Source organism: Festucalex cinctus, chromosome 9 (genome assembly GCF_051991245.1).
Source record: "Festucalex cinctus isolate MCC-2025b chromosome 9, RoL_Fcin_1.0, whole genome shotgun sequence".
In the NCBI taxonomy this organism is placed as follows: domain Eukaryota; kingdom Metazoa; phylum Chordata; class Actinopteri; order Syngnathiformes; family Syngnathidae; genus Festucalex; species Festucalex cinctus.
Genome location: NC_135419.1, coordinates 23,937,246 through 23,958,169, shown reverse-complemented (window position 1 = coordinate 23,958,169; position 20,924 = coordinate 23,937,246). Strand labels below are relative to the sequence as shown.

At 42.9% G+C, this 20,924-nt stretch overlaps 14 non-coding genes across 14 annotated transcripts; 4 read left to right on the top strand and 10 right to left on the bottom strand.

The window, feature by feature from the left end:
- Positions 1–2,731: 2,731 nt before the first annotated feature.
- On the bottom strand, positions 2,732–2,838 carry LOC144026442 (U6 spliceosomal RNA). Its single transcript, XR_013285152.1, has one exon. It is a non-coding gene; the product is annotated as a U6 spliceosomal RNA (small nuclear RNA).
- Positions 2,839–3,810: 972 nt separating this feature from the next.
- Positions 3,811–3,924, bottom strand: LOC144026488 (U5 spliceosomal RNA). The gene has a single exon (XR_013285196.1). It is a non-coding gene; the product is annotated as a U5 spliceosomal RNA (small nuclear RNA).
- A 359-nt stretch (positions 3,925–4,283) lies between these two features.
- LOC144026464 (U5 spliceosomal RNA) lies at positions 4,284–4,397 on the bottom strand. Its single transcript, XR_013285173.1, has one exon. It is a non-coding gene; the product is annotated as a U5 spliceosomal RNA (small nuclear RNA).
- A 359-nt stretch (positions 4,398–4,756) lies between these two features.
- Positions 4,757–4,870, bottom strand: LOC144026463 (U5 spliceosomal RNA). The gene has a single exon (XR_013285172.1). It is a non-coding gene; the product is annotated as a U5 spliceosomal RNA (small nuclear RNA).
- A 359-nt stretch (positions 4,871–5,229) lies between these two features.
- LOC144026453 (U5 spliceosomal RNA) lies at positions 5,230–5,343 on the bottom strand. Its single transcript, XR_013285163.1, has one exon. It is a non-coding gene; the product is annotated as a U5 spliceosomal RNA (small nuclear RNA).
- Positions 5,344–6,283: 940 nt separating this feature from the next.
- Positions 6,284–6,397, top strand: LOC144026498 (U5 spliceosomal RNA). The gene has a single exon (XR_013285206.1). It is a non-coding gene; the product is annotated as a U5 spliceosomal RNA (small nuclear RNA).
- A 295-nt stretch (positions 6,398–6,692) lies between these two features.
- LOC144026477 (U5 spliceosomal RNA) lies at positions 6,693–6,805 on the top strand. Its single transcript, XR_013285186.1, has one exon. It is a non-coding gene; the product is annotated as a U5 spliceosomal RNA (small nuclear RNA).
- Positions 6,806–15,335: 8,530 nt separating this feature from the next.
- LOC144026441 (U6 spliceosomal RNA) lies at positions 15,336–15,442 on the bottom strand. The gene has a single exon (XR_013285151.1). It is a non-coding gene; the product is annotated as a U6 spliceosomal RNA (small nuclear RNA).
- Positions 15,443–16,414: 972 nt separating this feature from the next.
- Positions 16,415–16,528, bottom strand: LOC144026486 (U5 spliceosomal RNA). The gene has a single exon (XR_013285195.1). It is a non-coding gene; the product is annotated as a U5 spliceosomal RNA (small nuclear RNA).
- Positions 16,529–16,887: 359 nt separating this feature from the next.
- LOC144026462 (U5 spliceosomal RNA) lies at positions 16,888–17,001 on the bottom strand. The gene has a single exon (XR_013285171.1). It is a non-coding gene; the product is annotated as a U5 spliceosomal RNA (small nuclear RNA).
- A 359-nt stretch (positions 17,002–17,360) lies between these two features.
- Positions 17,361–17,474, bottom strand: LOC144026435 (U5 spliceosomal RNA). The gene has a single exon (XR_013285145.1). It is a non-coding gene; the product is annotated as a U5 spliceosomal RNA (small nuclear RNA).
- Positions 17,475–17,833: 359 nt separating this feature from the next.
- On the bottom strand, positions 17,834–17,947 carry LOC144026452 (U5 spliceosomal RNA). Its single transcript, XR_013285162.1, has one exon. It is a non-coding gene; the product is annotated as a U5 spliceosomal RNA (small nuclear RNA).
- Positions 17,948–18,887: 940 nt separating this feature from the next.
- Positions 18,888–19,001, top strand: LOC144026497 (U5 spliceosomal RNA). The gene has a single exon (XR_013285205.1). It is a non-coding gene; the product is annotated as a U5 spliceosomal RNA (small nuclear RNA).
- Positions 19,002–19,296: 295 nt separating this feature from the next.
- On the top strand, positions 19,297–19,409 carry LOC144026476 (U5 spliceosomal RNA). The gene has a single exon (XR_013285185.1). It is a non-coding gene; the product is annotated as a U5 spliceosomal RNA (small nuclear RNA).
- Positions 19,410–20,924: the final 1,515 nt, after the last annotated feature.

Here is a 20,924-nt window from a genome sequence, read left to right as displayed (position 1 = left end):
AGAGTTGGAAATAATCAAGTTGTGCCAAAGGAAAAGATTCCCAGAGGAGTTTTCTAGCCTCCTAAAGAATCAAAATGTGAAACGGACGAGCCACATCTATAAACTGAATCCAAAGCTTGATAATGGCATCTTGAGAGTTGGTGGAAGACTTGGAAAGGCAGCAATGCCAGAAGAGTCAAAGCATCCCATCATATTGGCAAAAGACCTGCACATTTCTGACCTTATCTTGAGGCAAGTCCACAAAGAAATTGGCCATGCTGGAAGAAGCCACATGTTGTCAAAACTACGTCAGAAATACTGGATTACTGGGGCCAGTGTGGCCATACGAAAAATCTTGGCCAAATGTGTCGTCTGTCGACGGGTTCTGGCAGTGCCAGCTAGCCAACAGATGGCAGATCTGCCACGCAACAGGATTTCTCCAGATGAACCACCATTCACCTCAGTAGGAGTTGATTGTTTCGGACCATTTGAAGTGAAACAAGGAAGATCTAAAGTGAAAAGATATGGAGTGATCTTCACCTGCTTAGCATTGAGAGCTGTGCACATTGAAGTAGCAGCGTCACTGGAAACAGATTCCTTTATCAACGCCTTGCGTCGCTTTATTGCACGAAGAGGACAAGTCAAAGAACTCTGTTCGGACAATGGAACCAACTTTGTTGGCGCTGATCGAGAGTTAAAACGATCTCTGGAGCAACTGAATCAGTCTAGGATCCATGATGAACTCCTGCAGAAAGGAATAAAGTGGAAATTTAATCCTCCTGGTGGTTCCCATCATGGAGGGGCCTGGGAGCGATTAATTCGTTCAATCCGGAAAGTTCTCAACTCTACTTTGAGAGTGCAAACTCTGGATGACGACTGTCTCCACACTGTGCTGTGCGAAGTTGAAGCTATCATTAATAGCAGACCAATAACAAAGGCATCATCAGACCCAAATGACCTTGAGGCTCTGACTCCTAATCATCTCCTTCTTCTCAAAGGGAAGCCAACCATTCCTCCTGGTGTTTTCCAAAAAGAGGACCTATATTCTGTCCGCAGATGGAAACAAATACAGTATATCTCCGACCTCTTTTGGAAAAGATGGACAAAAGAGTACCTGCCACAACTTCAAGAGCGCCAAAAATGGAACAGAATCAAACGCAACTTTGTTCCTGGAGACATTGTGCTTATTGTGGATGACTCTGCACCCCGCAACTCATGGACCATGGGAAAAGTTGTCAAGGCTGTTCCGGATAAAGAAGGACTTGTTCGGCAAGTCAAGATCCAGACCAGGACAAGCTATCTGGACAGGCCAGTTACAAAGATTTGTCTGCTTCTAGCAGAAGAGGACACCTGAAGGATGGCTTGATTTGACATGACTTTGACTTTGTGACAGACATCATTCTATCTAGGCTCCGAAAGTTCTGGAACCTCTGGCCTAGGGACATTAAGACACATGACGACACGTGGAAACCTCTTCATTCAAGGACACTCCAAAAGAACTATTTTCATATTTGTAAAAAAAAAAAAAAAAAGCAAAAAAATGTTAATCTTGTTTGCATGTATTCTATGTCAAGTTGTTTCGTGTTATTATTGTTAGGTAATTATTATGTAATAATAATTAGGGGCCGGTATGTAGAGGCAGGGATATGTTGTCTGAGATGCCAGTAGGGGTCAGTGGTGTCTGTGTGTTTATGTATGAGTGGGCGGAGCTGTGTGTGTGGGTGTGTCACAAAGGTAGAGTGATTGCTTAATCAATGTCACCTGTGTTGCTGAAATGTTTGCTTGTTGGTACAGGAAGAGAGGAGGCAGGGTGCTGTTATTTTCTGTTGACCGCTAGATTGACGCTAGATTGACGCTATATTGACACTATATTGATGTTAGATTACCACCATTTGTCCCAACCTGCAAGTTCACCTTCAGTAATTGTACATAAGAAAGTATAGTATTGAAGAGTCAAATAAACACCTACAAACTGCAGTAAAGGCCTCAAGTTTCCATCTTGGAATCAGCGTGTCGGACAGAGCCCCTTCTTCTTATCTTAGTGACTAAATTTGGTTTGGATAGTCACAACAGTACGACTGTTGTTGCTAATGCCGAGGTTGTATTTTTCTCTCAGGTGTCAGACTTGGGTGCTATGATTTAATCAACGTGCAACGTTATTCTTCAGCGAATACTTAATAAAGTTGCAAATTAGGCTTCCCGGCCAAGAGTAATGGTCAGCGCCATCAGTGTGGCTCTCAGATCATTCTCGGCTGTGACCGTCTGTCATCAGTCACGCGGCAACTAGTCAGAGAGTGCAAAGCTCATTCTGGAGTGTCCCATGGAAAAACACAAATGATCAGGAAGTAACGTGCAGATCAAGCCAATCCGGTGATGTTGTAATCCATCCAGTTTCTTCACCGCTTACTCCTCACAAGGGTCGCGGAGCCTACCACAGCTGGCTTCAGGCAGTAGGTGGTGTACACCCTGAACTGGTTGCCAGCCAATCACACGGGACACGGTCGAACAACCAACCACACTCACAAGCACAATTCAGGGCACCCAATTAACCTGCCATGCATGTCTTTTGGAATGTGTAAGGAAACTGGAGAACCCCGGAGAAGACCAATGCAGGCACAGGGAGAACATACAAACTCTACCCAGGAAGGCCGGAGCCTGGACTCCATCTTGCGTCCTTAGCACTGGGAGGCGAACGTGCTAACCAGTCAACCACAGTGCCCTAAAATCAGTTAAGACGATAAAGTAGAGAAAAAAAAAGTGGATCCGCTTCACGAGATTGCGTGTCATCCTTGCGCAGGGGCCATGCTAATCTTCTCTGTATTGTATCCAATTTTTCATGTGTGCTGCCGGAGCTAGCACACTGACTTCTGTATGCGGCCATCCTTTTAAACCATGATTAGCAGAATCACCCCTCAATGACGGTGGCGACCTTTACTGTATAACCCCGGTCGGCAGCACCCGGAAACCAGTCAAACCCTAAAAATGAGGAATGTTTTCCGAGATATTGGAAGATCCATCCACTGGATGCGATTGGCTTTCTTTGTGTTATTGGAATTGTCAGGATTCTTGAAATTTGCTGTGATGTAGGCTGAATTAGGCCATCTATGCAATTTTAAAGGTATATAGTGACGCTATGTATTATGTAATAACTATGTTGTGTTTACTATATTGTATCAATTGTCAACTTATAGTCAAGTTCACTTTAGGGTCATGTTCAACTATAAGCCTATGGCACTCTCTAGTGTTCATTAAGACATCAATATAATTAATTATGTTAATGAGAAGGTTCGCAGTACTTGAGATACCAATAAAACCAGTGGTCATCAGGATGTTACACCCCGAAAGAAAGAAGGGGATGGCTTTGTATGTTGCTATAAGACCATGAAGACCAATCTCATCTCTTTCTTCTGTAGCTCTGCTCCCGATGCAAACTGAGTAACTCGTGTCTTGTGTCAAGAAATCCTTGTCTGCAGCTTGCATCCCGGCCTCCGGGACTTTATTTTAGTCTGAACCTGAGTTTTCAAAAGTAGTCATTTTGCAACGTGATTCCTGCTAGTTCTTCAAGTGAAGCTTGCACCAGTCCTGCGACATCTGATTCACGATCACGGCTGAGTGAATAAGGAAACTTCTTTTAGCACCAGCCTGTTTGGAGAACAACGGTGCCTTTGTGTCAGTGTCCCGGCACGTGGCGTCCGCCAGACACCTTCTGCCTGCCCAGCGCAAGGCCGAGAGGCTGGCGCTACTACAATGGAAGGAGGGACCTAATTTGGTACCAGTGTTAAAATGTATGTATGAACCCAGTGACGTTGATTCATTTTGATTCTTCAGAAATGCTCTGAATGAGCAGAGCAGGAAACATTTGACATAAACTCTGTCTACTGCTCTCCACTGAAATTTTTAGTAAAACACGAAAGATTTGTACGTTTTGAAGAGAAGCGTGAGCTGGTTCAGTATTTGCCAGAGAAAACAAATAGCCTTTGGCTGATACACCTGACAGTCAAGGTGTCACTTTGTTTCTCATGCACCGACCAAATTCAATTTCAGCGCTAAAATGTATGTATGAACCGGGGGATGAACTTGGGCAATTAGTTACCGAGCGAAAGGAATGGATGGCGTCAATCACGCAATGACTCGTTGTACAGCACACGATCAAAGAGACCAGAAAAAAAGCCAAAGTGTGTTTCTTGTATAAACTCATACAAAAAAAATTATGCTTCCATAACAGTTGTATCATCAATGGGTTAGCTGCTTTGTTGTACCAGAGTAGAAAGCGTACAGTTTGATTTATTTTCATTCTTCAGAAATGTTCTGCTTGAGCAGAGCAGCAAAAAATTGGCATGAACTCTTGCTACCACTCTCCACGGAAATCTTTAGTAAAAGGCGAAAGATTTGTACGTTTTGAAGAGAAGCGTGAGCTGGTTCAGTATGTGCCAGAGAAAACAAATAGCCTTTGGCTGATACCCCTGACAGTCAAGGTGTCAGTTTGTTTCTCATGCACCGACCAAATTCAATTTCAGCGCTAAAATGTATGTATAAACCGGGGGATGAACTTGGGCAATTAGTTACCGAGCGAAAGGAATGGATGGCGTCAATCACGCAATGACTCGTTGTACAGCACACGATCAAAGAGACCAGAAAAAAAGCCAAAGTGTGTTTCTTGTATAAACTCATACAAAAAAAATTATGCTTCCATAACAGTTGTATCATCAATGGGTTAGCTGCTTTGTTGTACCAGAGTAGAAAGCGTACAGTTTGATTTATTTTCATTCTTCAGAAATGTTCTGCTTGAGCAGAGCAGCAAAAAATTGGCATGAACTCTTGCTACCACTCTCCACGGAAATCTTTAGTAAAAGGCGAAAGATTTGTACGTTTTGAAGAGAAGCGTGAGCTGGTTCAGTATGTGCCAGAGAAAACAAATAGCCTTTGGCTGATACCCCTGACAGTCAAGGTGTCAGTTTGTTTCTCATGCACCGACCAAATTCAATTTCAGCGCTAAAATGTATGTATGAACCGGGGGATGAACTTGGGCAATTAGTTACCGAGCGAAAGGAATGGATGGCGTCAATCACGCAATGACTCGTTGTACAGCACACGATCAAAGAGACCAGAAAAAAAGCCAAAGTGTGTTTCTTGTATAAACTCATACAAAAAAAATTATGCTTCCATAACAGTTGTATCATCAATGGGTTAGCTGCTTTGTTGTACCAGAGTAGAAAGCGTACAGTTTGATTTATTTTCATTCTTCAGAAATGTTCTGCTTGAGCAGAGCAGCAAAAATTTGGCATGAACTCTTGCTACCACTCTCCACGGAAATCTTTAGTAAAAGGCGAAAGATTTGTACGTTTTGAAGAGAAGCGTGAGCTGGTTCAGTATGTGCCAGAGAAAACAAATAGCCTTTGGCTGATACACCTGACAGTCATGGTGTCACTTTGTTTCTGATGCATTATGGAAGGCACTGGCCAAATTCGACATTGGCGTTACCCAGGGACTAACAAGTTTAAAACAAAAATATTTGTACAGTATGATCCGGGGGACTAACCTTCTCAATTGGCTTTCCGAGGGAGAGGAATGGATGGCGTGAATATGCATCGTACAACGCACAATGGTCAGCGCCATCAGTGTGGCTCTCAGATCATGAGACGGGAATCAAAGGCGAGGTCGAGACTAGTTGGGCAAAGTTGGTGGATCAGCAAGAGGCTTAGTCTGACAAACTGGTGTATCAGCTGCCAAAGGCAGCCAAATCAACACAAAACAACAACACCAAACAGGTGTGGGAAGAAAGAAGAAAAAACGTGATGCTCTCCACTCCCATTCGTTCCTTGAAGTATGAAATGCATCTTGGGATATATTCACAGCCAAGCCTTCACCAAGCAACAACCGATGCATCCTTGGTTTAAGCTAGCAAAAAAGAACGACATCCAGGAATTCCGTGTGGTCTTGGCTTATGCATACTTTCGATTGGAACAGTAACTGGACCGCCATTGATTAAGTCTCGCGAAATCACAAGGATGTAAGTAAAATTTTTAACCGATGTATGTTGTACAAAAACATTTTGAAACAACCAAATAGTAGTACAAATCCATTGAAAGCAAGTCACATGATGTAACTGCGCTGAATTACGGAAATACGCCAGTGAGATATGTGCCTGGGAAGTACGTTCTTGAGACCGGGCTTACCAAGACCCTGCTCGTTGCGTTACAAGAACGTACTCTGTGTTCTTGAGATTGACAAACAGCCAAAGTGACACCATAACTGTGAAGTGTATCAGCCAAAGGCTATTTGTTTTCTGTCGCACAGACCGAAACAGCTCACGTTTCTCTACAAAATGTCCAAATATTTCGCCTTTTATTAAAGATTTCTGTGGAGAGGGATAGAGGAGTTTATGTCAATTTTGTTGCTGCTCTGCTTAATCAGAGCATTTTAGTTAGTGTTGTTAGAGTTGTAGTTGGGTTTTGAAAGATGAACCGCCTTTGGCTTTGTTCCCAGGGTCTTTGTCCGCTGGCTGTACAATAACTTATCGCATTATTGACGCCGTCCATTGCTCTCCCTTGGAAACCAATTGCAAAAGTTCATCCACCGGTTCATTCATACATTTTAGCGCTGAAATTGAATTTGGTCAGTGCCTTTCATAATGCATCAGAAACCAAGTGACACCTTACTCTCAGGGGTATCAGCTAAAGGCTATTTGTTTTCTGTAGCACACACACTGAAACAGCTCACGTTTCTCTTCAAAATGTACAAATCTTTTGCCTTTTACTAAAGATTTCTGTGGAGAGGGATAGAAGGAGTTTATGTCAATTTTTTTGCTGCTTTATTCAATCAGCACATCTCTGAAGGATGAAAATGAATGAAATTGTACCCTTTCTGCTCTGGTAATACAAAATGGCTAACCCATTGATGGTACGTGTAGAGGCAGGGATATGTTGTCTGAGATGCCAGTAGGGGTCAGTGGTGTCTGTGTGTTTATGTATGAGTGGGCGGAGCTGTGTGTGTGGGTGTGTCACAAAGGTAGAGTGATTGCTTAATCAATGTCACCTGTGTTGCTGAAATGTTTGCTTGTTGGTACAGGAAGAGAGGAGGCAGGGTGCTGTTATTTTCTGTTGACCGCTAGATTGACGCTAGATTGACGCTATATTGACACTATATTGATGTTAGATTACCACCATTTGTCCCAACCTGCAAGTTCACCTTCAGTAATTGTACATAAGAAAGTATAGTATTGAAGAGTCAAATAAACACCTACAAACTGCAGTAAAGGCCTCAAGTTTCCATCTTGGAATCAGCGTGTCGGACAGAGCCCCTTCTTCTTATCTTAGTGACTAAATTTGGTTTGGATAGTCACAACAATTGTCAACAGAAACTTCAAGCTTCATAGCCAACACCTCTGATGCTTTGTTGGATTTGTGCACCCAATGGACCACTTAGCCACTATGGATGACCGTGAGTAAATTTGAATGGTGTGACGGAACTCAGCGCTACTCATGGTATGTGTTATTCATCTGTGATGTTTCTAATTGCCTGGACACAGTTGATGCTGAGCACACCTACATATTGGATGTACATGGACGCTGTGGCCGTTTGATGTCATTCTTGTGGAAAAGTGGATCGCTTGTTTGTGCACACTACTTATGTGAAGTGGAAGTTGATGATACTCAAGTCTGAACCAGAGTGTGAACTGTGACTTGCTTTCTGGACTGCTGAGGTGCATATTTTGCTTGATGTCAATATGAGTGGATCAAAAGCTGGGTCAAGTGCGAATCAATCTAAGCTTGGTTCAAACACAAATGAAACTAATGAAAACAATGAAAGTGTCAAGAGAAAAATCATTCTCACTGAAAAGGCCTTATTGTGTAAAATGGAAAGACTTCAAAAGGAACGGCAAACAAGAGTAAATAAGATGAAAGGTGTCATTATTGCTTTGAAGGAGCTTATGGACGATGATGACAATGGTTTTCAAATGCAAAAACAACTGGACATTTTAATCTTATTGCATGGTGAGGCAATTTCACTACATGGGTCACTGATGGAACTTGTACCTGAACAGGAAAAGGATAAACAACAAATGTGGTTTTCAAGTATCAACACATACAACCAAGGATTCATCGAAGATGTGAAATGCTGGCTCTCTGAAATAAAGAGACAAATCTCAAGAAATGCAACAACTAACAATGTGGAGAAACCATCACATAATGGGCTTGAAAATTCTCAAAGCTTGCCATTACATGAGTCACGTTTTGATTGTAAACCTTGTGACATGAAACAGGATGACATGCCTCAAAAAACGGACCATGTGATACAGGATGATATTCAACCAAATGACAGCATTTCAAATGTTGGAAATCGAAAACATGGATCAAAACCTGGAACTTCAACAACTTCAAGCTCTTTTATTGCCTCTTCTCGTGTGAAAGCAGAGGCTGAAATAGCTGCTCTTCTCACTCGTCAGAAACTACTCAAACAAAAACAAGAGCTGGACCAGCAACAAGAGGAAATAAAGAAAAGGAAAGAGAGATTTGATCTTGAAGTGGAAATTGCAGCTGCTCAAGCTAGGATGCATGTCCTAAGAACTTCAGGCAGTAGTGTGAAAGGCAGCAGATGTAAGAAACCAGATGGAATGGAACCCTATGAAGCCAGAGGGGCTCACGCTGCTCTTAATCCTGAGGTTGATTCATTTGTCCCTGGTGGGCAAAGTCAGTATGACAGTCGAATCACATCAAAGTCTCATCTACCACAGACTAACAAAAAGAAAACCACTGATGGTGTTGCAACTCAGATAGACCATCAGAGGTTGCCTCAATATCCGATGGCTCCTACTGTGAATATTTCAACTTCCTAGTATGCAGTCAACCCACGTGCTCAGGTGCCAGTCACTGATGACTCTAACAACTTGGTATCCATCATGGCAAGGCAAAACGAAATCTCGGCTCTGTTGGCACAGCAACACAGCATCTCTCATTTGCCCAAAAGAGAGATCCAGGTGTTTGATGGAGATCCTCTGCATTATCATTCCTTTATGAGAGCCTTTGAGCACAATGTAGAGGAAAGGACAGATGATGCAGGAGACTGTCTGCACTTTCTAGTACAGTACACAAGAGGAGAACCACGAGCACTTGTTCGGAGCTGTCAACAAATGCCTGCAGACAGAGGATATCAACGAGCTAAAGCTTTGTTAGAAGAACATTTTGGGAATGAGCAAAAAATTGCTTCAGCCTATCTGGACAAGGCACACTCATGGCCTGTGGTTAAGGCAGAAGATATCAAATCATTCCAAGCATATAGTCTCTTTTTAAAAGGATGCTGCAATGCAATGGATGACATACAATATATGTCTGAGCTAAACATGCCTTCAAGCATGCTGATGGTGATTAAGAAGTTGCCATATAAACTGAGAGATAAGTGGAGGTCAGTAGCTTGTGATATTCAAGAGACTCGTCAACAAAGAGCTACTTTTTCTGACATCGTCAATTTCATTGAGCGGCAAGTAAAGATTGCAGCAGACCCTGTATTTGGCAACATACAGGACACGCCAAAAAGAATGCAAAATAAAGATAGCAGCAAAAGTAACTATCAGCATCGTATACAAAATCAAGGAAGCACCTTTGCTACTACAGTAGCTTCAGTTGATGAAAAGGCTGATGTGAAGAAAGAAGGAGTCTTGCTGGACAAAAGATCCTGCCGATACTGCAAGGGTGGACATGCATTGGAACTGTGTTCTCTACTGGGAAAGAGGACGCATGTAGAAAAGATGGCTTTTCTAAAAGAGCATGGAGTCTGCTTTGGCTGTATGCGCATTGGGCACATTAGTAAGGACTGCAGGAGACGACTGTCATGCAAAACATGTGGAGCCAATCATCCAACTATTCTTCACATTCACCAAAAGAACAAGGACCAAGATAAAGACCAAGGAAATGTAGAAAATACAAAGGAACCAGTGGGCAGCTCTTTGGTGGCGGTGCAAAGTAGTGGTCTCACTCGGGCCGGTGATCATGACTGCAAGCTCTCTATTGTGCCAGTTAAAGTCAAGTCTCAAAAAGGACAAACAATTGTGGAAACGTATGCTTTCTTGGATCAAGGCAGTTCCAGCTCCTTTTGTACAACAAGTCTAATGAATAAGCTGAATGTTCCAGGAAGAGGAACTAAAATAATCTTGCGCACTATGGGCCAGGAAAAGCTTGTGGGAAGTTGCATTGTATCAAATCTGGAAGTAGCTGGCCTGGAAAGTGACCTCTACATAGACTTGCCACATGTCTTTACACAAAAGAAAATGCCTGTGTGCAAGAGTAACATACCTCGGGAGCAGAATCTCATTAGATGGCCATATTTGCGAGGAGTACACCTACCTGAAATTGATGCTGAAATAGAGCTTTTAATCGGCTTGAATGCACCAAGAGCCCTGGAACCATTGAAGGTGATTCCAAGTGAAAATGGTGGGCCATATGCTGTTCAAACAATGTTAGGATGGACTGTTAATGGACCAATGTCTGGTGACACAGACTTGGAGCAATCACACATCACTGTTAATCGCATATCTGTGGTGAAATTAGATGAACTGTGGAAGCAACAGTTTCAGCTAGACTTCCCTGAATGTGAACACGGAGAGCAACTGGGTCCTTCTAGAGAAGATTGCCAGTTTATGGAAATGATGAAAAGCACTGTAAAGCTGGTGAATGGTCATTACACCATTGGTTTGCCGTTGAAGAAAAGAAATGTGCACATGCCTGACAACCGGAAGTTAGCAGAGCAACGCGCCTTGAACCTCAAAAGTAGGTTTCGAAAACATGCTGTATTTCATGCAGATTATGCTGCTTTCATGCTCAACATGATTACTTGCGGTCATGCTGAGAAGGTGCCTGCAGATGAGGTGGCATGTAGTCCTGGCAAAATTTGGTACATCCCGCACCATGGTGTGTACCATCCGCAAAAGAAGAAACTTCGAGTGGTGTTTGACTGTGCTGCATCATTTCAAGGAATGTCCTTGAACTCCCAGTTGCTGCAAGGACCTGATTTTACCAGCTCACTAATTGGAGTCATAAGCAGATTCAGGAAGGAGCCCAATGTCTTGATAGCAGATATTGAGGCCATGTACCACCAGGTGCGTGTACCACATGAAGACTGTAACCTACTAAGATTTCTCTGGTGGCCCAATGGGAACTACTCTCAACCAATGGAGGAATACAGGATGTGTGTCCATCTCTTCGGCGCAACATCTTCGCCAAGCTGTGCAAACTTTGCCTTGAGAAAATGTGCAGAAGACAACATCCATTTGTTCAGTCTGCAAGCTGTGGATACCATTATGTACAACTTCTATGTAGATGACTGTCTTGTCTCAGTTCCCACTGAAGCTGAAGCGATTGCCCTCTATCGTGAACTTCGAGCCATCTGTGCCAAAGGTGGCTTTCAGCTAAAGAAGTGGATGAGCAACAGCAGAAATGTGTTGTTAGCAATCCCTGAAGAGGAGAGGGCAATGGATGTAAAAGAAATGGATTTGGACCATGGAACATTTCCTGTTGAGAGAGTACTTGGTGTGCAGTGGTGTATCCAGTCAGACACATTCAAGTTCAAAATCTCCATCCAAGATCGACCTTTGACACGTAGAGGGATCTTGTCCGTGGTCAGTGCCATTTATGACCCACTTGGAGTGCTTGCGCCAGTGGTGTTAAGGGCCAAATTCATCCTGCAGGACTTGTGTAGAAAAGGCCTTGGTTGGGACGAGATCATACCCACACCCATTGCACTGGAATGGATGAATTGGCTACAGGAGCTCCACTTGCTTGAAGATTTCAAGATCAACAGATGTTTTAAGCCTGTGGACTTTGGCACTGTAGCTTCTGCCCAACTACATCATTTTGCAGATGCAAGTGAAGTAGGTTATGGAACAGCTGCGTACCTACTTCTACGTAACACTGATGGAAAGCTGTGTAGTATTCTCATCATGGGAAAATCCAGGGTGGCGCCCTTAAAACCAACTACCATTCCCCGATTGGAGCTAACAGCAGCTGGATAGGTTTTGGAAAAGGGAGCTGCAGATGGCATTGCTAGACTCTGTGTTTTGGACTGACAGCACGGCAGTGCTAAAATACATCAACAACAAAACCTCCAGATTCAGGACTTTTGTGGCCAACAGGGTCTCGGAGATCCTTGGAGCATCTGAAACGACTCAGTGGAGATATGTGAACTCCTTGTCTAATCCAGCAGATGTTGCTTCCAGGGGACTTGGAGTGACGTCATTCTTAAAGGATGAACAATGGATGTGTGGCCCACAATTCCTGAGAACAGAGGAGCAATGGCCTTCATATACATTAAGGTATGAAGAACTATCGGAGCAAGATGACCCTGAGCTTAGAAAGAGCATATTGGCCAATGCTGTTTCAGTCCAGAGTGATGACTCAGTGTCTCAATTGATTGACCGCTCCTCATCTTGGGCCCACCTGAAACGAGTGATGAGTTGGATCTTGAAGTTCAAATACACACTTTTAAGCCTCTGGAAGACAAGGAAGAAAGTCAATGTGTTGCCATCACAATCAAACGGTGATGAGAAGAAAAAGAAAAACATTGTGAAAAGGAAGCCCCAGTGTGCCAAACCTTTAATTGATGTTTTTCTCACTGTGGAAGACATACAAGAGGCAGAGTTGGAAATAATCAAGTTGTGCCAAAGGAAAAGATTCCCAGAGGAGTTTTCTAGCCTCCTAAAGAATCAAAATGTGAAACGGACGAGCCACATCTATAAACTGAATCCAAAGCTTGATAATGGCATCTTGAGAGTTGGTGGAAGACTTGGAAAGGCAGCAATGCCAGAAGAGTCAAAGCATCCCATCATATTGGCAAAAGACCTGCACATTTCTGACCTTATCTTGAGGCAAGTCCACAAAGAAATTGGCCATGCTGGAAGAAGCCACATGTTGTCAAAACTACGTCAGAAATACTGGATTACTGGGGCCAGTGTGGCCATACGAAAAATCTTGGCCAAATGTGTCGTCTGTCGACGGGTTCTGGCAGTGCCAGCTAGCCAACAGATGGCAGATCTGCCACGCAACAGGATTTCTCCAGATGAACCACCATTCACCTCAGTAGGAGTTGATTGTTTCGGACCATTTGAAGTGAAACAAGGAAGATCTAAAGTGAAAAGATATGGAGTGATCTTCACCTGCTTAGCATTGAGAGCTGTGCACATTGAAGTAGCAGCGTCACTGGAAACAGATTCCTTTATCAACGCCTTGCGTCGCTTTATTGCACGAAGAGGACAAGTCAAAGAACTCTGTTCGGACAATGGAACCAACTTTGTTGGCGCTGATCGAGAGTTAAAACGATCTCTGGAGCAACTGAATCAGTCTAGGATCCATGATGAACTCCTGCAGAAAGGAATAAAGTGGAAATTTAATCCTCCTGGTGGTTCCCATCATGGAGGGGCCTGGGAGCGATTAATTCGTTCAATCCGGAAAGTTCTCAACTCTACTTTGAGAGTGCAAACTCTGGATGACGACTGTCTCCACACTGTGCTGTGCGAAGTTGAAGCTATCATTAATAGCAGACCAATAACAAAGGCATCATCAGACCCAAATGACCTTGAGGCTCTGACTCCTAATCATCTCCTTCTTCTCAAAGGGAAGCCAACCATTCCTCCTGGTGTTTTCCAAAAAGAGGACCTATATTCTGTCCGCAGATGGAAACAAATACAGTATATCTCCGACCTCTTTTGGAAAAGATGGACAAAAGAGTACCTGCCACAACTTCAAGAGCGCCAAAAATGGAACAGAATCAAACGCAACTTTGTTCCTGGAGACATTGTGCTTATTGTGGATGACTCTGCACCCCGCAACTCATGGACCATGGGAAAAGTTGTCAAGGCTGTTCCGGATAAAGAAGGACTTGTTCGGCAAGTCAAGATCCAGACCAGGACAAGCTATCTGGACAGGCCAGTTACAAAGATTTGTCTGCTTCTAGCAGAAGAGGACACCTGAAGGATGGCTTGATTTGACATGACTTTGACTTTGTGACAGACATCATTCTATCTAGGCTCCGAAAGTTCTGGAACCTCTGGCCTAGGGACATTAAGACACATGACGACACGTGGAAACCTCTTCATTCAAGGACACTCCAAAAGAACTATTTTCATATTTGTAAAAAAAAAAAAAAAAAGCAAAAAAATGTTAATCTTGTTTGCATGTATTCTATGTCAAGTTGTTTCGTGTTATTATTGTTAGGTAATTATTATGTAATAATAATTAGGGGCCGGTATGTAGAGGCAGGGATATGTTGTCTGAGATGCCAGTAGGGGTCAGTGGTGTCTGTGTGTTTATGTATGAGTGGGCGGAGCTGTGTGTGTGGGTGTGTCACAAAGGTAGAGTGATTGCTTAATCAATGTCACCTGTGTTGCTGAAATGTTTGCTTGTTGGTACAGGAAGAGAGGAGGCAGGGTGCTGTTATTTTCTGTTGACCGCTAGATTGACGCTAGATTGACGCTATATTGACACTATATTGATGTTAGATTACCACCATTTGTCCCAACCTGCAAGTTCACCTTCAGTAATTGTACATAAGAAAGTATAGTATTGAAGAGTCAAATAAACACCTACAAACTGCAGTAAAGGCCTCAAGTTTCCATCTTGGAATCAGCGTGTCGGACAGAGCCCCTTCTTCTTATCTTAGTGACTAAATTTGGTTTGGATAGTCACAACAGTACGACTGTTGTTGCTAATGCCGAGGTTGTATTTTTCTCTCAGGTGTCAGACTTGGGTGCTATGATTTAATCAACGTGCAACGTTATTCTTCAGCGAATACTTAATAAAGTTGCAAATTAGGCTTCCCGGCCAAGAGTAATGGTCAGCGCCATCAGTGTGGCTCTCAGATCATTCTCGGCTGTGACCGTCTGTCATCAGTCACGCGGCAACTAGTCAGAGAGTGCAAAGCTCATTCTGGAGTGTCCCATGGAAAAACACAAATGATCAGGAAGTAACGTGCAGATCAAGCCAATCCGGTGATGTTGTAATCCATCCAGTTTCTTCACCGCTTACTCCTCACAAGGGTCGCGGAGCCTACCACAGCTGGCTTCAGGCAGTAGGTGGTGTACACCCTGAACTGGTTGCCAGCCAATCACACGGGACACGGTCGAACAACCAACCACACTCACAAGCACAATTCAGGGCACCCAATTAACCTGCCATGCATGTCTTTTGGAATGTGTAAGGAAACTGGAGAACCCCGGAGAAGACCAATGCAGGCACAGGGAGAACATACAAACTCTACCCAGGAAGGCCGGAGCCTGGACTCCATCTTGCGTCCTTAGCACTGGGAGGCGAACGTGCTAACCAGTCAACCACAGTGCCCTAAAATCAGTTAAGACGATAAAGTAGAGAAAAAAAAAGTGGATCCGCTTCACGAGATTGCGTGTCATCCTTGCGCAGGGGCCATGCTAATCTTCTCTGTATTGTATCCAATTTTTCATGTGTGCTGCCGGAGCTAGCACACTGACTTCTGTATGCGGCCATCCTTTTAAACCATGATTAGCAGAATCACCCCTCAATGACGGTGGCGACCTTTACTGTATAACCCCGGTCGGCAGCACCCGGAAACCAGTCAAACCCTAAAAATGAGGAATGTTTTCCGAGATATTGGAAGATCCATCCACTGGATGCGATTGGCTTTCTTTGTGTTATTGGAATTGTCAGGATTCTTGAAATTTGCTGTGATGTAGGCTGAATTAGGCCATCTATGCAATTTTAAAGGTATATAGTGACGCTATGTATTATGTAATAACTATGTTGTGTTTACTATATTGTATCAATTGTCAACTTATAGTCAAGTTCACTTTAGGGTCATGTTCAACTATAAGCCTATGGCACTCTCTAGTGTTCATTAAGACATCAATATAATTAATTATGTTAATGAGAAGGTTCGCAGTACTTGAGATACCAATAAAACCAGTGGTCATCAGGATGTTACACCCCGAAAGAAAGAAGGGGATGGCTTTGTATGTTGCTATAAGACCATGAAGACCAATCTCATCTCTTTCTTCTGTAGCTCTGCTCCCGATGCAAACTGAGTAACTCGTGTCTTGTGTCAAGAAATCCTTGTCTGCAGCTTGCATCCCGGCCTCCGGGACTTTATTTTAGTCTGAACCTGAGTTTTCAAAAGTAGTCATTTTGCAACGTGATTCCTGCTAGTTCTTCAAGTGAAGCTTGCACCAGTCCTGCGACATCTGATTCACGATCACGGCTGAGTGAATAAGGAAACTTCTTTTAGCACCAGCCTGTTTGGAGAACAACGGTGCCTTTGTGTCAGTGTCCCGGCACGTGGCGTCCGCCAGACACCTTCTGCCTGCCCAGCGCAAGGCCGAGAGGCTGGCGCTACTACAATGGAAGGAGGGACCTAATTTGGTACCAGTGTTAAAATGTATGTATGAACCCAGTGACGTTGATTCATTTTGATTCTTCAGAAATGCTCTGAATGAGCAGAGCAGGAAACATTTGACATAAACTCTGTCTACTGCTCTCCACTGAAATTTTTAGTAAAACACGAAAGATTTGTACGTTTTGAAGAGAAGCGTGAGCTGGTTCAGTATTTGCCAGAGAAAACAAATAGCCTTTGGCTGATACACCTGACAGTCAAGGTGTCACTTTGTTTCTCATGCACCGACCAAATTCAATTTCAGCGCTAAAATGTATGTATGAACCGGGGGATGAACTTGGGCAATTAGTTACCGAGCGAAAGGAATGGATGGCGTCAATCACGCAATGACTCGTTGTACAGCACACGATCAAAGAGACCAGAAAAAAAGCCAAAGTGTGTTTCTTGTATAAACTCATACAAAAAAAATTATGCTTCCATAACAGTTGTATCATCAATGGGTTAGCTGCTTTGTTGTACCAGAGTAGAAAGCGTACAGTTTGATTTATTTTCATTCTTCAGAAATGTTCTGCTTGAGCAGAGCAGCAAAAAATTGGCATGAACTCTTGCTACCACTCTCCACGGAAATCTTTAGTAAAAGGCGAAAGATTTGTACGTTTTGAAGAGAAGCGTGAGCTGGTTCAGTATGTGCCAGAGAAAACAAATAGCCTTTGGCTGATACCCCTGACAGTCAAGGTGTCAGTTTGTTTCTCATGCACCGACCAAATTCAATTTCAGCGCTAAAATGTATGTATAAACCGGGGGATGAACTTGGGCAATTAGTTACCGAGCGAAAGGAATGGATGGCGTCAATCACGCAATGACTCGTTGTACAGCACACGATCAAAGAGACCAGAAAAAAAGCCAAAGTGTGTTTCTTGTATAAACTCATACAAAAAAAATTATGCTTCCATAACAGTTGTATCATCAATGGGTTAGCTGCTTTGTTGTACCAGAGTAGAAAGCGTACAGTTTGATTTATTTTCATTCTTCAGAAATGTTCTGCTTGAGCAGAGCAGCAAAAAATTGGCATGAACTCTTGCTACCACTCTCCACGGAAATCTTTAGTAAAAGGCGAAAGATTTGTACGTTTTGAAGAGAAGCTTGAGCTGGTTCAGTATGTGCCAGAGAAAACAAATAGCCTTTGGCTGATACCCCTGACAGTCAAGGTGTCAGTTTGTTTCTCATGCACCGACCAAATTCAATTTCAGCGCTAAAATGTATGTATGAACCGGGGGATGAACTTGGGCAATTAGTTACCGAGCGAAAGGAATGGATGGCGTCAATCACGCAATGACTCGTTGTACAGCACACGATCAAAGAGACCAGAAAAAAAGCCAAAGTGTGTTTCTTGTATAAACTCATACAAAAAAAATTATGCTTCCATAACAGTTGTATCATCAATGGGTTAGCTGCTTTGTTGTACCAGAGTAGAAAGCGTACAGTTTGATTTATTTTCATTCTTCAGAAATGTTCTGCTTGAGCAGAGCAGCAAAAATTTGGCATGAACTCTTGCTACCACTCTCCACGGAAATCTTTAGTAAAAGGCGAAAGATTTGTACGTTTTGAAGAGAAGCGTGAGCTGGTTCAGTATGTGCCAGAGAAAACAAATAGCCTTTGGCTGATACACCTGACAGTCATGGTGTCACTTTGTTTCTGATGCATTATGGAAGGCACTGGCCAAATTCGACATTGGCGTTACCCAGGGACTAACAAGTTTAAAACAAAAATATTTGTACAGTATGATCCGGGGGACTAACCTTCTCAATTGGCTTTCCGAGGGAGAGGAATGGATGGCGTGAATATGCATCGTACAACGCACAATGGTCAGCGCCATCAGTGTGGCTCTCAGATCATGAGACGGGAATCAAAGGCGAGGTCGAGACTAGTTGGGCAAAGTTGGTGGATCAGCAAGAGGCTTAGTCTGACAAACTGGTGTATCAGCTGCCAAAGGCAGCCAAATCAACACAAAACAACAACACCAAACAGGTGTGGGAAGAAAGAAGAAAAAACGTGATGCTCTCCACTCCCATTCGTTCCTTGAAGTATGAAATGCATCTTGGGATATATTCACAGCCAAGCCTTCACCAAGCAACAACCGATGCATCCTTGGTTTAAGCTAGCAAAAAAGAACGACATCCAGGAATTCCGTGTGGTCTTGGCTTATGCATACTTTCGATTGGAACAGTAACTGGACCGCCATTGATTAAGTCTCGCGAAATCACAAGGATGTAAGTAAAATTTTTAACCGATGTATGTTGTACAAAAACATTTTGAAACAACCAAATAGTAGTACAAATCCATTGAAAGCAAGTCACATGATGTAACTGCGCTGAATTACGGAAATACGCCAGTGAGATATGTGCCTGGGAAGTACGTTCTTGAGACCGGGCTTACCAAGACCCTGCTCGTTGCGTTACAAGAACGTACTCTGTGTTCTTGAGATTGACAAACAGCCAAAGTGACACCATAACTGTGAAGTGTATCAGCCAAAGGCTATTTGTTTTCTGTCGCACAGACCGAAACAGCTCACGTTTCTCTACAAAATGTCCAAATATTTCGCCTTTTATTAAAGATTTCTGTGGAGAGGGATAGAGGAGTTTATGTCAATTTTGTTGCTGCTCTGCTTAATCAGAGCATTTTAGTTAGTGTTGTTAGAGTTGTAGTTGGGTTTTGAAAGATGAACCGCCTTTGGCTTTGTTCCCAGGGTCTTTGTCCGCTGGCTGTACAATAACTTATCGCATTATTGACGCCGTCCATTGCTCTCCCTTGGAAACCAATTGCAAAAGTTCATCCACCGGTTCATTCATACATTTTAGCGCTGAAATTGAATTTGGTCAGTGCCTTTCATAATGCATCAGAAACCAAGTGACACCTTACTCTCAGGGGTATCAGCTAAAGGCTATTTGTTTTCTGTAGCACACACACTGAAACAGCTCACGTTTCTCTTCAAAATGTACAAATCTTTTGCCTTTTACTAAAGATTTCTGTGGAGAGGGATAGAAGGAGTTTATGTCAATTTTTTTGCTGCTTTATTCAATCAGCACATCTCTGAAGGATGAAAATGAATGAAATTGTACCCTTTCTGCTCTGGTAATACAAAATGGCTAACCCATTGATGGTACGTGTAGAGGCAGGGATATGTTGTCTGAGATGCCAGTAGGGGTCAGTGGTGTCTGTGTGTTTATGTATGAGTGGGCGGAGCTGTGTGTGTGGGTGTGTCACAAAGGTAGAGTGATTGCTTAATCAATGTCACCTGTGTTGCTGAAATGTTTGCTTGTTGGTACAGGAAGAGAGGAGGCAGGGTGCTGTTATTTTCTGTTGACCGCTAGATTGACGCTAGATTGACGCTATATTGACACTATATTGATGTTAGATTACCACCATTTGTCCCAACCTGCAAGTTCACCTTCAGTAATTGTACATAAGAAAGTATAGTATTGAAGAGTCAAATAAACACCTACAAACTGCAGTAAAGGCCTCAAGTTTCCATCTTGGAATCAGCGTGTCGGACAGAGCCCCTTCTTCTTATCTTAGTGACTAAATTTGGTTTGGATAGTCACAACAATTGTCAACAGAAACTTCAAGCTTCATAGCCAACACCTCTGATGCTTTGTTGGATTTGTGCACCCAATGGACCACTTAGCCACTATGGATGACCGTGAGTAAATTTGAATGGTGTGACGGAACTCAGCGCTACTCATGGTATGTGTTATTCATCTGTGATGTTTCTAATTGCCTGGACACAGTTGATGCTGAGCACACCTACATATTGGATGTACATGGACGCTGTGGCCGTTTGATGTCATTCTTGTGGAAAAGTGGATCGCTTGTTTGTGCACACTACTTATGTGAAGTGGAAGTTGATGATACTCAAGTCTGAACCAGAGTGTGAACTGTGACTTGCTTTCTGGACTGCTGAGGTGCATATTTTGCTTGATGTCAATATGAGTGGATCAAAAGCTGGGTCAAGTGCGAATCAATCTAAGCTTGGTTCAAACACAAATGAAACTAATGAAAACAATGAAAGTGTCAAGAGAAAAATCATTCTCACTGAAAAGGCCTTATTGTGTAAAATGGAAAGACTTCAAAAGGAACGGCAAACAAGAGTAAATAAGATGAAAGGTGTCATTATTGCTTTGAAGGAGCTTATGGACGATGATGACAATGGTTTTCAAATGCAAAAACAACTGGACATTTTAATCTTATTGCATGGTGAGGCAATTTCACTACATGGGTCACTGATGGAACTTGTACCTGAACAGGAAAAGGATAAACAACAAATGTGGTTTTCAAGTATCAACACATACAACCAAGGATTCATCGAAGATGTGAAATGCTGGCTCTCTGAAATAAAGAGACAAATCTCAAGAAATGCAACAACTAACAATGTGGAGAAACCATCACATAATGGGCTTGAAAATTCTCAAAGCTTGCCATTACATGAGTCACGTTTTGATTGTAAACCTTGTGACATGAAACAGGATGACATGCCTCAAAAAACGGACCATGTGATACAGGATGATATTCAACCAAATGACAGCATTTCAAATGTTGGAAAT